Here is a 9,491-nt window from a genome sequence, read left to right as displayed (position 1 = left end):
TTAAGCAAAACAAAGTTTTACAAACATAACAGATAATTGCTCTACTTTGAATTTTACTTCATTTTAGAATTATAGTTCGGAGAATTCTATTAAAACAAAGTGAACCTTAACAAATAATATCTCAAAATAATGTCTTTTTTTTTTTTTTTTTTTTTTTTTTGAGACAGAGTCTTGCTCTGTCACCCAGGCTGGAGTGCAGTGGCACGATCCTAGCTCACTGCAGTCTTGACCTCCTGGCTTCAAGAGATCATCCCACCTTAGCATTCTGAGTAGCTGGGCCCACAGGCACACGCCACCATGCCCAGTTAATTTTTTATTTTTTGCAGAGATGGGCTCTTACTATGTTGCCCAGACTGGTCTTGAACTCCTGGGCACAAGTGATCCTCCTGCTTCAGCTTCCCAAAGTGCTTGGATTACAGACCTGAGCCACTGCACCTGGCCAAAATTCTATGAAAACAAAGTTTTAATATTAAAAAGAAAGCAGCTTCCTACCAGACATATGTCTTCATGTGTCTGAGATGGCAGTGACACTTCCTAGTTTACGATGAACCAGTCATGACAAGTCCCTATGATCTGTTTCAAACCAGGCCCTCTTTCTTTGTTTCTAAAAGGTTAAAAATTTGTATCATACAGACTACAAAATACTAAGAAAACAGGACCTTCACCTTACAGTTAATTCTTTTAGCTTACTTTTTTTTCTGATTATAAAAGCTATACATATTCATTGTGGAAAATCTAGAAAATAGAATGTGCTCTTTGATCCACTAATTCCATTTCTAGGAATCCCTTCTTGCATATAAGCTCAATGATTTATGAGTGCATGGATGTTTACTGTGGCATTGTTTGTAACAACAGAAATGTCCACTAAAAGGGAAATAATTTAATTACAGTTTCTCTACACTATGGAATTTATGTAGCAGCTTTAAAAAATGATGTTAGTCTATATGAACTGATACGGAATGGTTTCCAACACATATTTTTAAAAGATTAATTGTATCTTTATCATAACCAGACATTGCTTTTCCTGTTGAAGAGGCTGCGTCTTGGTTGCTTTAGTTAAATATATTGTCTTAACTCAGAACTAAGGAGACAGTTTTGACTAGGAAAGCTTACAAAGTAAACACAGTCCCTCTTTGTGACTAGAAGATACGTTCTCTTTATCCATATAAGCTTCCATTTTCTGCCTTCTTTTTGCTGGGGTGGGGTAGTGGGATGTTCTATTTTGATTTTTATCCTAGTAACACAGGCATAAGATTAAAAATAAGCAATAGCACAGGTTTTTAATGAAATGCAATATCCGCCTGCCTCACTCCTCTCCATTTTCAGACATACTTCCTAGAAGTAACCACTTTTAACTATTGCTCTTTTTAATTCTTCTGATGGTAATCCACTGAATGCCAGATAATCTGCATATTATTTGACAATTCAAATTGTGCCAAAAATGCTTATAATGCAAAACATCAGCCTCCTGATACATTCCCTCTATTTCTGATCCTCCAAAGGTAACCACTTCCTTGTCCTTTCTGCCATCTTGTTTAGTAAGGTAATACATTCACGTGGTTCAAAATTCAGAACTACGTACCAAGGTGTACATTGGACCAGGCACAGTGGCTCACACCTGTAATCCCAGCACTTTAAGAGGCTGAGGCAGGCAGATCACAAGGTCGAGAGATCAAGACCAACCCAGCCAACATGGTGAAACCCCCTCTCTACTAAAAATACAAAAATTAGCCAGGTGTGGTGGCGTGCGCCTGTAGTCCCAGCTACTTGGGAGGCTGAGGCAGGAGAATCGCTTGAACCTGGGAGGTGGAGGTTGCAGTGAGCCGAGATCACACCATTGCACTCCAGCCTGGCAATAGAATGAGATGCCATCTCAAAAAAAAAAAAAAAAAAGGTGTACGTTGACAAGTCTCATTCTCTCTCACCTTCCATCCCATTTTACCTGCTTTTTTGCATGTTCTTCCAGTGTTTATGCAAATATATGTTCTCCTCTCTTTCTCCTTTGTTACACAAAAGTAGAACACTCTAAACACTGTACTACACATTGCTTTTTAACATTTAACAAGATATGTTTTTACATCAGTACATAGAGAGCTTCCTGATTTTTTAATAACTGCATAATATTCCACATAATATTCCATTGGGTAGATACATCATAATTTATTTAACCAGGCCCTGACTGATGGACACTTGGATTGTTTTCAGTATTTTAATAGAGAATGTTTTGGAAATAAGATCATACATCTGGCAATTTTTAAGATATGACTTTGGTCATTTACATAAAAAATACAGAAAGAGATAAGGGGCGCAAGTAACTTCCAGGTAGAAGTAATTAATTGATTCTCTTTCACACCTGAGCACAATCTAAGGTTTATCTCATAAACCTTTTCAGGAGTAGTTTGAGGATCCATAAGAAAGGCAAGCCCTTGCACTCACAAGTAAACAAACTTTAAAAGACTGACGATATATATTTGAAAAGCATTTTGAAAGCAGGAGGAGTAATGGAAACCCATAGAAACCAGGTAAAGTATATGATTAACAAAAGACTTAAAAATATATTTCAAAAACAAAAGGAGTCATAGAATTCATTTAGAAGAATCATGGAGAGGGAGTATGATAGTGAATATCTGTAGAGGTTTATAAATTTTGTTTGAGATAAGGATTATTTTGTTTGTTGAGTTTTTAAAATTAAATATGTAATATGGTGACTCTCTCTCTCTCTCTCTCTCTCTCTCTCTCTCTCTCTCTCTCTCTCTCTCTTTTTGACAGAGTCTTGCTCTGTGGCCCTGGCGTGGGTGCAGTGGCATGATCTTGGCTCACTGCAACCTCTGTCTCCCAGGTTCAAACAATTCATCTGCCCCAGCCTCCCAAGTAGCTGGGATTACAGGTGTGAGGCACTACTCCCAGCTAATTTTTTTTTTTTTTTTTTGTATTTTTAGTAGAGACGGGATTTCACCATGTTGACCAGGCTGGTCTCAAACTCCTGACCTCAAGTGATCTGCCCGCCTGAGCTTCCCAAAGTGCTGGGATTACAGGCGTGAGCCACAGCACCCGGCCAGCGGCCGGGTGTTTCTTTTTCAAAAGGCAGCCACTTTCAAAAGATTTGAACTCTTCTTGGATATATTTATCTTGTTTCTAAAAAATAATATAGGGATATTGTTATTTCTTGATTTGTCCATTCGAGATGTTACCTATGCACTTTTTATTACGTAGTTGAGGACATAATCCATTCTGGATTTGTTTCTCACTATGTGCTCATTGTTATGGTCTTGAGGCTTCTTTCCTCTGTCGTTATGGAAACCCTTTTGTCTCTATTCTGTGTTAAATTACTCTGGTTTCCATGTCTTCCTCTCTTGTTTACTCCTTAATTGCAAAAAGCAAATCCTCCTATTAGAGAAAGAGTGCATAGGAAATATTATTTTCAAAATTTGCAGATATAAATTAAAAATGTGTTTTTTATATTTGCTTGTGATAGTTTTGCTGAGTTTGGGATTCTTGTTAGGAAATAATTTTCTTCCTTTTTTTTTGTTTTGAGACAGGGTCTTGCTCTGTTGCTCAGACTGGAGCACAGTGCCATCATAGCTTGCTGCAGCCTTGAACTCTTGGGCTCAAGCAATCCTTCTGCCTCAGCCTCCTGAGTATCTGGGACTATAGATGCACGCCACCACACCTATCTAATTTTTAAATTTTAAGTTTTTGTAGAGATAGGATCTCGCCGTGTTGCCCAGGCTGGTCTCAAACTCCTGGCCTCACATGATCCTCCTGCCTTGGCCTCTCAAAGTGTTGGAATTACAGGCATGAGCCGCTGTGCCCAGCCTTAATTGTTTTAATTAAAATTTTAACTCTTTTAATGCATGCAGTGGCTGTAATTTGCATTTTTCTGATAATTAGTGATGTTGAACACTTTTTCCCTTGCTTATTGGCCATTAATATTCCTTTTCTCTGTGAAATATCTGTCAAAGTCTTTTGCCCATTTTCTAATTGGGTCATTTGTTTTTCTGTTGTTGAGTTGTAGGAATTTGTTATGCACCCTGGACATAAGTACTTTGTTAGATATATAGTTTGCATATGTTTTCTCTCTGTCTGTGGCTTGCCTATTCCGTGGATTTCCTAATAGTGTCTTCTCACATACACACATTTCACTTTATTTTTTATTTATTAATAGTAGCTTCTTCTTATTACAAAATTAAAACATATTCGTTTTAAAAAGTGAGAAAAGCTTGCACCCTCCCGGGCCGAGGCGCTCCCCGGTGCTCCTAGTGCAGCCATGGCTTGGCACTTCTCCCTGGCCGCCTGCGACATGGTCGGATTCTACCTGGACCACACCCTGTGTCACTACAACCTGCCCGAGAGCGCCCCACTCATTTATAATAGCTTTGCCCAGTTCTTAGTTAAGGAGAAGGAGTATGATAAGGAATTGCTCAATGTGACCCCAGAGGATTGGAATTTCTGTTGCAAGGGTTTGGCATTGGATCTAGAAGATGGGAACTTCCTTAAACTTGCTGATAATGGCACTGTTCTCAGGGCAAGCCATGGCACCAAGATGATGATTCCAGAGGTGCTGGCAGAGACATATGGCAAGAAAGAGTGGAAGCACTTCTTGTCGGACACTGGAATGGCTTGCCGCCCACGAAAGTATTATTTTTACAACTACTTTGACCTGCCAGGAGCTCTTCTATGTGCCAGGGTGGTGGACTATTTAACAACAAACAATGGTCAAAAAACATTTGATTTTTGGAAGGATATAGTTGCTGCTATACAACACAATTATAAAATGTCAGCTTTTAAGGAAAACTGTGGAATATATTTTCCAAAAGTAAAAATAGATCCAGGCAGATATTTACACAGTTGTCCTGAATCTGTGAAAAAATGGCTTTGACAGCTAAAGAATGCTGGGAAAAATCCTCTGTTAATTACCAGTTATCACAGTGATTACTGTAGACTTCTCTGAGAATATATCCTTGGGAATGATTTTGCAGACTTTTTTGACATTGTGATTACAAATGCATTGAAGCCTGGTTTCTTCTCCCACTTACCAAGTCAGAGACCTTTCCGGATGCTTGAGAATGATGGGGAGCAGGAGGCGCTGCCATCTCTGGATAAACCTGGCTGGTGCTCCCAAGGGAACGCTGTCCACCTCTATGAGCTTCTGAAGAAAATCACTGGCAAACTTGAACCCAAGGTTGTTTGTTTCGGTGACAGCATGCATTCAGATATTTTTCCGGCTCGTCACTATAGTAATTGGGAGACAGTTCTTATCCTGGAAGAACTCAGAGGGATGAAGGCGCAAGGAGTCAGAGGCCTGAGAAGTCAGAGCCTCTAGAGAAAAAGGAAAATATGAGGGACCAAAGCCAAAGCCTTTAAATACTTCATCTAAAAAATGGGAATCTTTTTATTTTATTAGTTCAGTTTTGGGACTGGAAAATACAGAAGACTCCTTGGTTTATACATGGTCTTGTAAGAGAATCAGTACTTACAGCACTATTGCAATTCTAAGTATTGAAGTAATCGCAGAATTACCTCTGGACTACAAATTTACAAGATTCTCTTCAAGCAATTCAAAAACAGCTGGCTGCTATCCAAACCCTCCGTTGGTCTTATCAAATGATGGGACACTGATAACTAAATAAGTTGTCTTTACTGAAAAATTAAGCGAAGACCCATATACGCAGTAAAAAAAAAATAATTTTCAAAAAATACTGTAAAAAGCTTTAAGGAATAAGTTTTTAATGAAAATTGACCAACAAGTTGAAAAAAAAAGTGAGAAAATACACATAAACGAAAAGACTAAACTAAAAAACAGGCATGATAGAACCCAGAAATATTATAACCAGGATATTAATACCTTTCAGATACTTTGATGTATATATTCATACATTTTTCTTTGCTATAAAGAATATTAGTTGAAAAATTGGTGAAATTTTAACAAAGCCTATAGATTAAATAATAGTATTATATTAATGTTAATAATAAGACTGACAATTCAACTACAGTTATATAAGAGAATGTTGCTTAGAAGTAAAGAGACATCACGGATGCCACTTACATTCAAAATATTAAAAATAATATAATAATTTCTATCAATTAAGAGAATGAAAAAGCAAATGCAGTAAAAATGTTAACATTTGGAGAATCTGAATGAAGGGTATACAGGAACTGATTGTACTACTATATTGCAATTTTTGTCTAAGTCAGCTATTATTTCATTATGAAAGTTCAAAAACTTAATGACAAAATTAATTTTAAAAGTTAAATTTTTTAATGGTTATTGCTTTCTGTATCCTATCTGAGGAATCTTTGTCTACCCTCACATCCTGAAGGTATTGTCCTGTGCTTTCTTCTGAAAGCTTTACAGTTTAGTGCCTATGTTTAGGACTCTGATCCATCTCAAATTAAATTTTGTATATGGTGAAGAGTGGGAGTTGAAGTTAAATTTTTCTTCATAGGTTATTTTTCCAGTTATTTCACTACATTTATTGAAAAGACCTTTTTTTCCGTATTGTTTTGCTTTGCTGCTTTTATTGAAAATCAGCTGACTGTATAAGTATGGGTCAATTTACGGACTCTTATTCTAGTTCATCTATTTAGTTGATTATCCTTAGACCAATGCCACACCGTTTTGATTACTTTAAGATTTGCAAACTTGAAAGTGAGGAGTGTAAGTTCTGCAAGTTCGTTCTTCTTGTTCAAGACTGGACTAACATATGTCACTTACATTTTCACACACATTTTATAGCTAGCTTGTGAATTTCTACAGAAAAGCCTGCTAGGAGCTTGGGATTGCATAAAGTCTAAAGATCAATTTGGGGAAGAATTTACTTTTTTACAATATTGAGTCTTCCAATCCAAGAACATGGTGTATCTCTTTTTTTTTTTTTTTTTTTTTTTTTTTTTTTTTGAGACAGGGTCACTCTGCCACCTAGGCTGAAGTGCAATTGCACAATCATAACTCACTGCAGCCTTGAATTCCTGGGCTCAAAAGATCCTCCTGCCTCAGCCTCCCAAGTTGCTGGGACTACAGGCATGCACCACCATGCCTGGCTAATTTTTTTAAATGTTTTATAGAAACAGGGTCTCACTGTGTTACCTAGGCTGGTCTTGAACTCCTGGCCTCAAGTGATCCTCTCCACCTCAGCATCCCAAAGTGCTAGGATTACAGCACTGCACCTGGCTCTCCAATTTTTAAGTTTTCTTTAAATAATCTTATCATTTTTTCCATAATTTTCAATGTACAGGTATTAGATGTCTTTTGGTAGATTTATTCTTAAGTATTTTATGTCTTAAAACACTATTATAAACTGATTTTTGACATTTTTATTTTTCTATTTTTCTAGTAGCATCTAAAAATAAATTGATTTCTGTATTGATCTTGCATCTTGAGACGTTGACAAACTCATTTATTAGTTCTAATAGTTGTTTTGTAAATTCTCTGTAAAAATAATGTCACATGTAAATGACAGCTGTATTTCTTCTTATCAAACTGGCATGCCTTTTATTTCCTTTTCTTGATTTATTGCAATGACTAGAATCACCAGTACAATGTTGAATAGAAATGATGAGAGTAGATATCCTTGCTTTTTTCCTATCTTAAGGTGAAGAAAAATTTAATGATGAAATTCACGATTTCATTACTAAGTATGATGCTAGATATAAATTTTGGGAGATGTCTTTCCTCAGATTAAGGAAGTTCCCTTCTATACCTACTTGAGAGTTTAAAAAAATCATAAATGAGTATTAGATTTTTCAAATGCTTTTTCTGTATCTATTGAAGTGGTCATGTTTTTTCTTCTTTATGCTATTAATATGGTTGGTTAAATTGATTTGTTTTTTTCCATGATTCTGTTACGAAAAATTATTTTCGGCCGGGCGCGGTGGCTCAAGCCTGTAATCCCAGCACTTTGGGAGGCCGAGACGGGCGGATCACGAGGTTGGGAGATCGAGACCATCCTAGCTAACACGGTGAAACCCCGTCTCTACTAAAAAAATACAAAAACTAGCCGGGCGAGGTGGCGGGCGCCTGTAGTCCCAGCTACTCGGGAGGCTGAGGCAGGAGAATGGCGTAAACCTGGGAGGCGGAGCTTGCAGTGAGCTGAGATCCGGCCACTGCACTCCAGCCTGGGCGACAGAGAGAGACTCTGCCTCAAAAAAAAAAAAAAAAAAGAAAAATTATTTTCAAATGTATGGCCAAAGTGAAAGGATTTTTTTGGTGAACCATATACACACCAACTACATTATACCATTAATCTTTTACTGTACTTGCTTTATCATATATCTATTTCTCTATCCATTCCTTTACTCATCCATCTTACATTTTTAATTTATTTCAAAGTAAATACTTTGGTATGAATTGACTACAGTGTATTGACTTATTTTTGAATGTTAAATTAACTTTGTACCTGAATTCCTTAGATAACCTCATTTGGTCAGGGAGCATTTTTTTTTATGTATTGTTAGTTTTTGTTTCCAACTAATTCTTAAAGGAGTTATATGTCTGCGTTTGTGAGTGATATTGGCCTATAATTTTCTTTTCTTGGTCTTGGTATCATGATTATGGTGGCCATATAAAATGAGTTGAGAAGTGTCTCCTTCTCCTCTATTTTCTGAAAGAAGTTGTGTATGATTGATAATATATCTTCTCTACAAGTTTGATAGAATTAACCAGTGAAGATATCTGGGCTTGGAACTATCTTTGTGGGAAAATTTTCTATAACAAATTCAATTTTAAAATAGACATAGGGATATTTAGACTTACTATGTTATCTTGTGTCAATTTTAATACTATTTTTTCAAATTATTTGGCTCTTTCATCTAAACTGTTGAATTTATTGACATAAAGTTTATCATAACATTCTCCTATTTCCTGTGAGATGTCCATAGGATCTGTAGTGATAATCCTTCTATCATTTTTGGTACTGGCTATTTGTGTTTTAACTCCTCTTTTCCTGATCAGTCTTGTTAGGTGTTTATGGATTGTATTAATCAAGTTGAAGACTCATCTCGTGGCTTTGCTAATTCTCTCTATTGCTTGTCTGTTTCCCACTACATTGACTATTGCTCTGTATTATTTCCCTACTTCTCCTTTCATTAGGGTTAATGTGCTCTTCTTTTTCTAGTTTCTTAAGATGAACTGAGATCATGGTTTTATTACTTCCTTTCTAACATAAACATTTCAAGCTATAAATTTTCCTCTAAGCTTTGCTTTAAGTACACCCCACCAATTTTAATATGTTATCAGTTTGGAATATATTCTAATTTTCATTGTGATTTCTTCTTTGATCCATGGGTTACTCAGAGGATATTGTTTAATCTTAAGGCCTTTCTAGATATCTTACTGTTTTTAATTCTGAATTTACTGCCATTGTTGCCATAGAACATATTCTGAGATGTTACTTTTGGAATCAATTGTTGTTTTATGGCCTAGTGTTTGGTTTATCTTGATGAATATTCTGTATGCATTTGAAAAAATGTATAATCTCATTTGTTGGGTGTAG

The 9,491-nt window shown here is 36.4% G+C and overlaps 1 pseudogene; it reads left to right on the top strand.

Moving 5' to 3' along the window:
* Positions 1 to 4,267: 4,267 nt before the first annotated feature.
* Positions 4,268 to 5,630, top strand: LOC103232587 (5'-nucleotidase domain-containing protein 1 pseudogene; annotated as a pseudogene).
* The last annotated feature ends 3,861 nt before the right edge of the window (positions 5,631 to 9,491 follow it).

Source organism: Chlorocebus sabaeus, chromosome X, assembly GCF_047675955.1.
Source record: "Chlorocebus sabaeus isolate Y175 chromosome X, mChlSab1.0.hap1, whole genome shotgun sequence".
NCBI lineage: Eukaryota > Metazoa > Chordata > Mammalia > Primates > Cercopithecidae > Chlorocebus > Chlorocebus sabaeus.
Note: the sequence above shows the minus strand (reverse complement) of the source record. Positions and strands in the feature narration are given on the sequence as shown.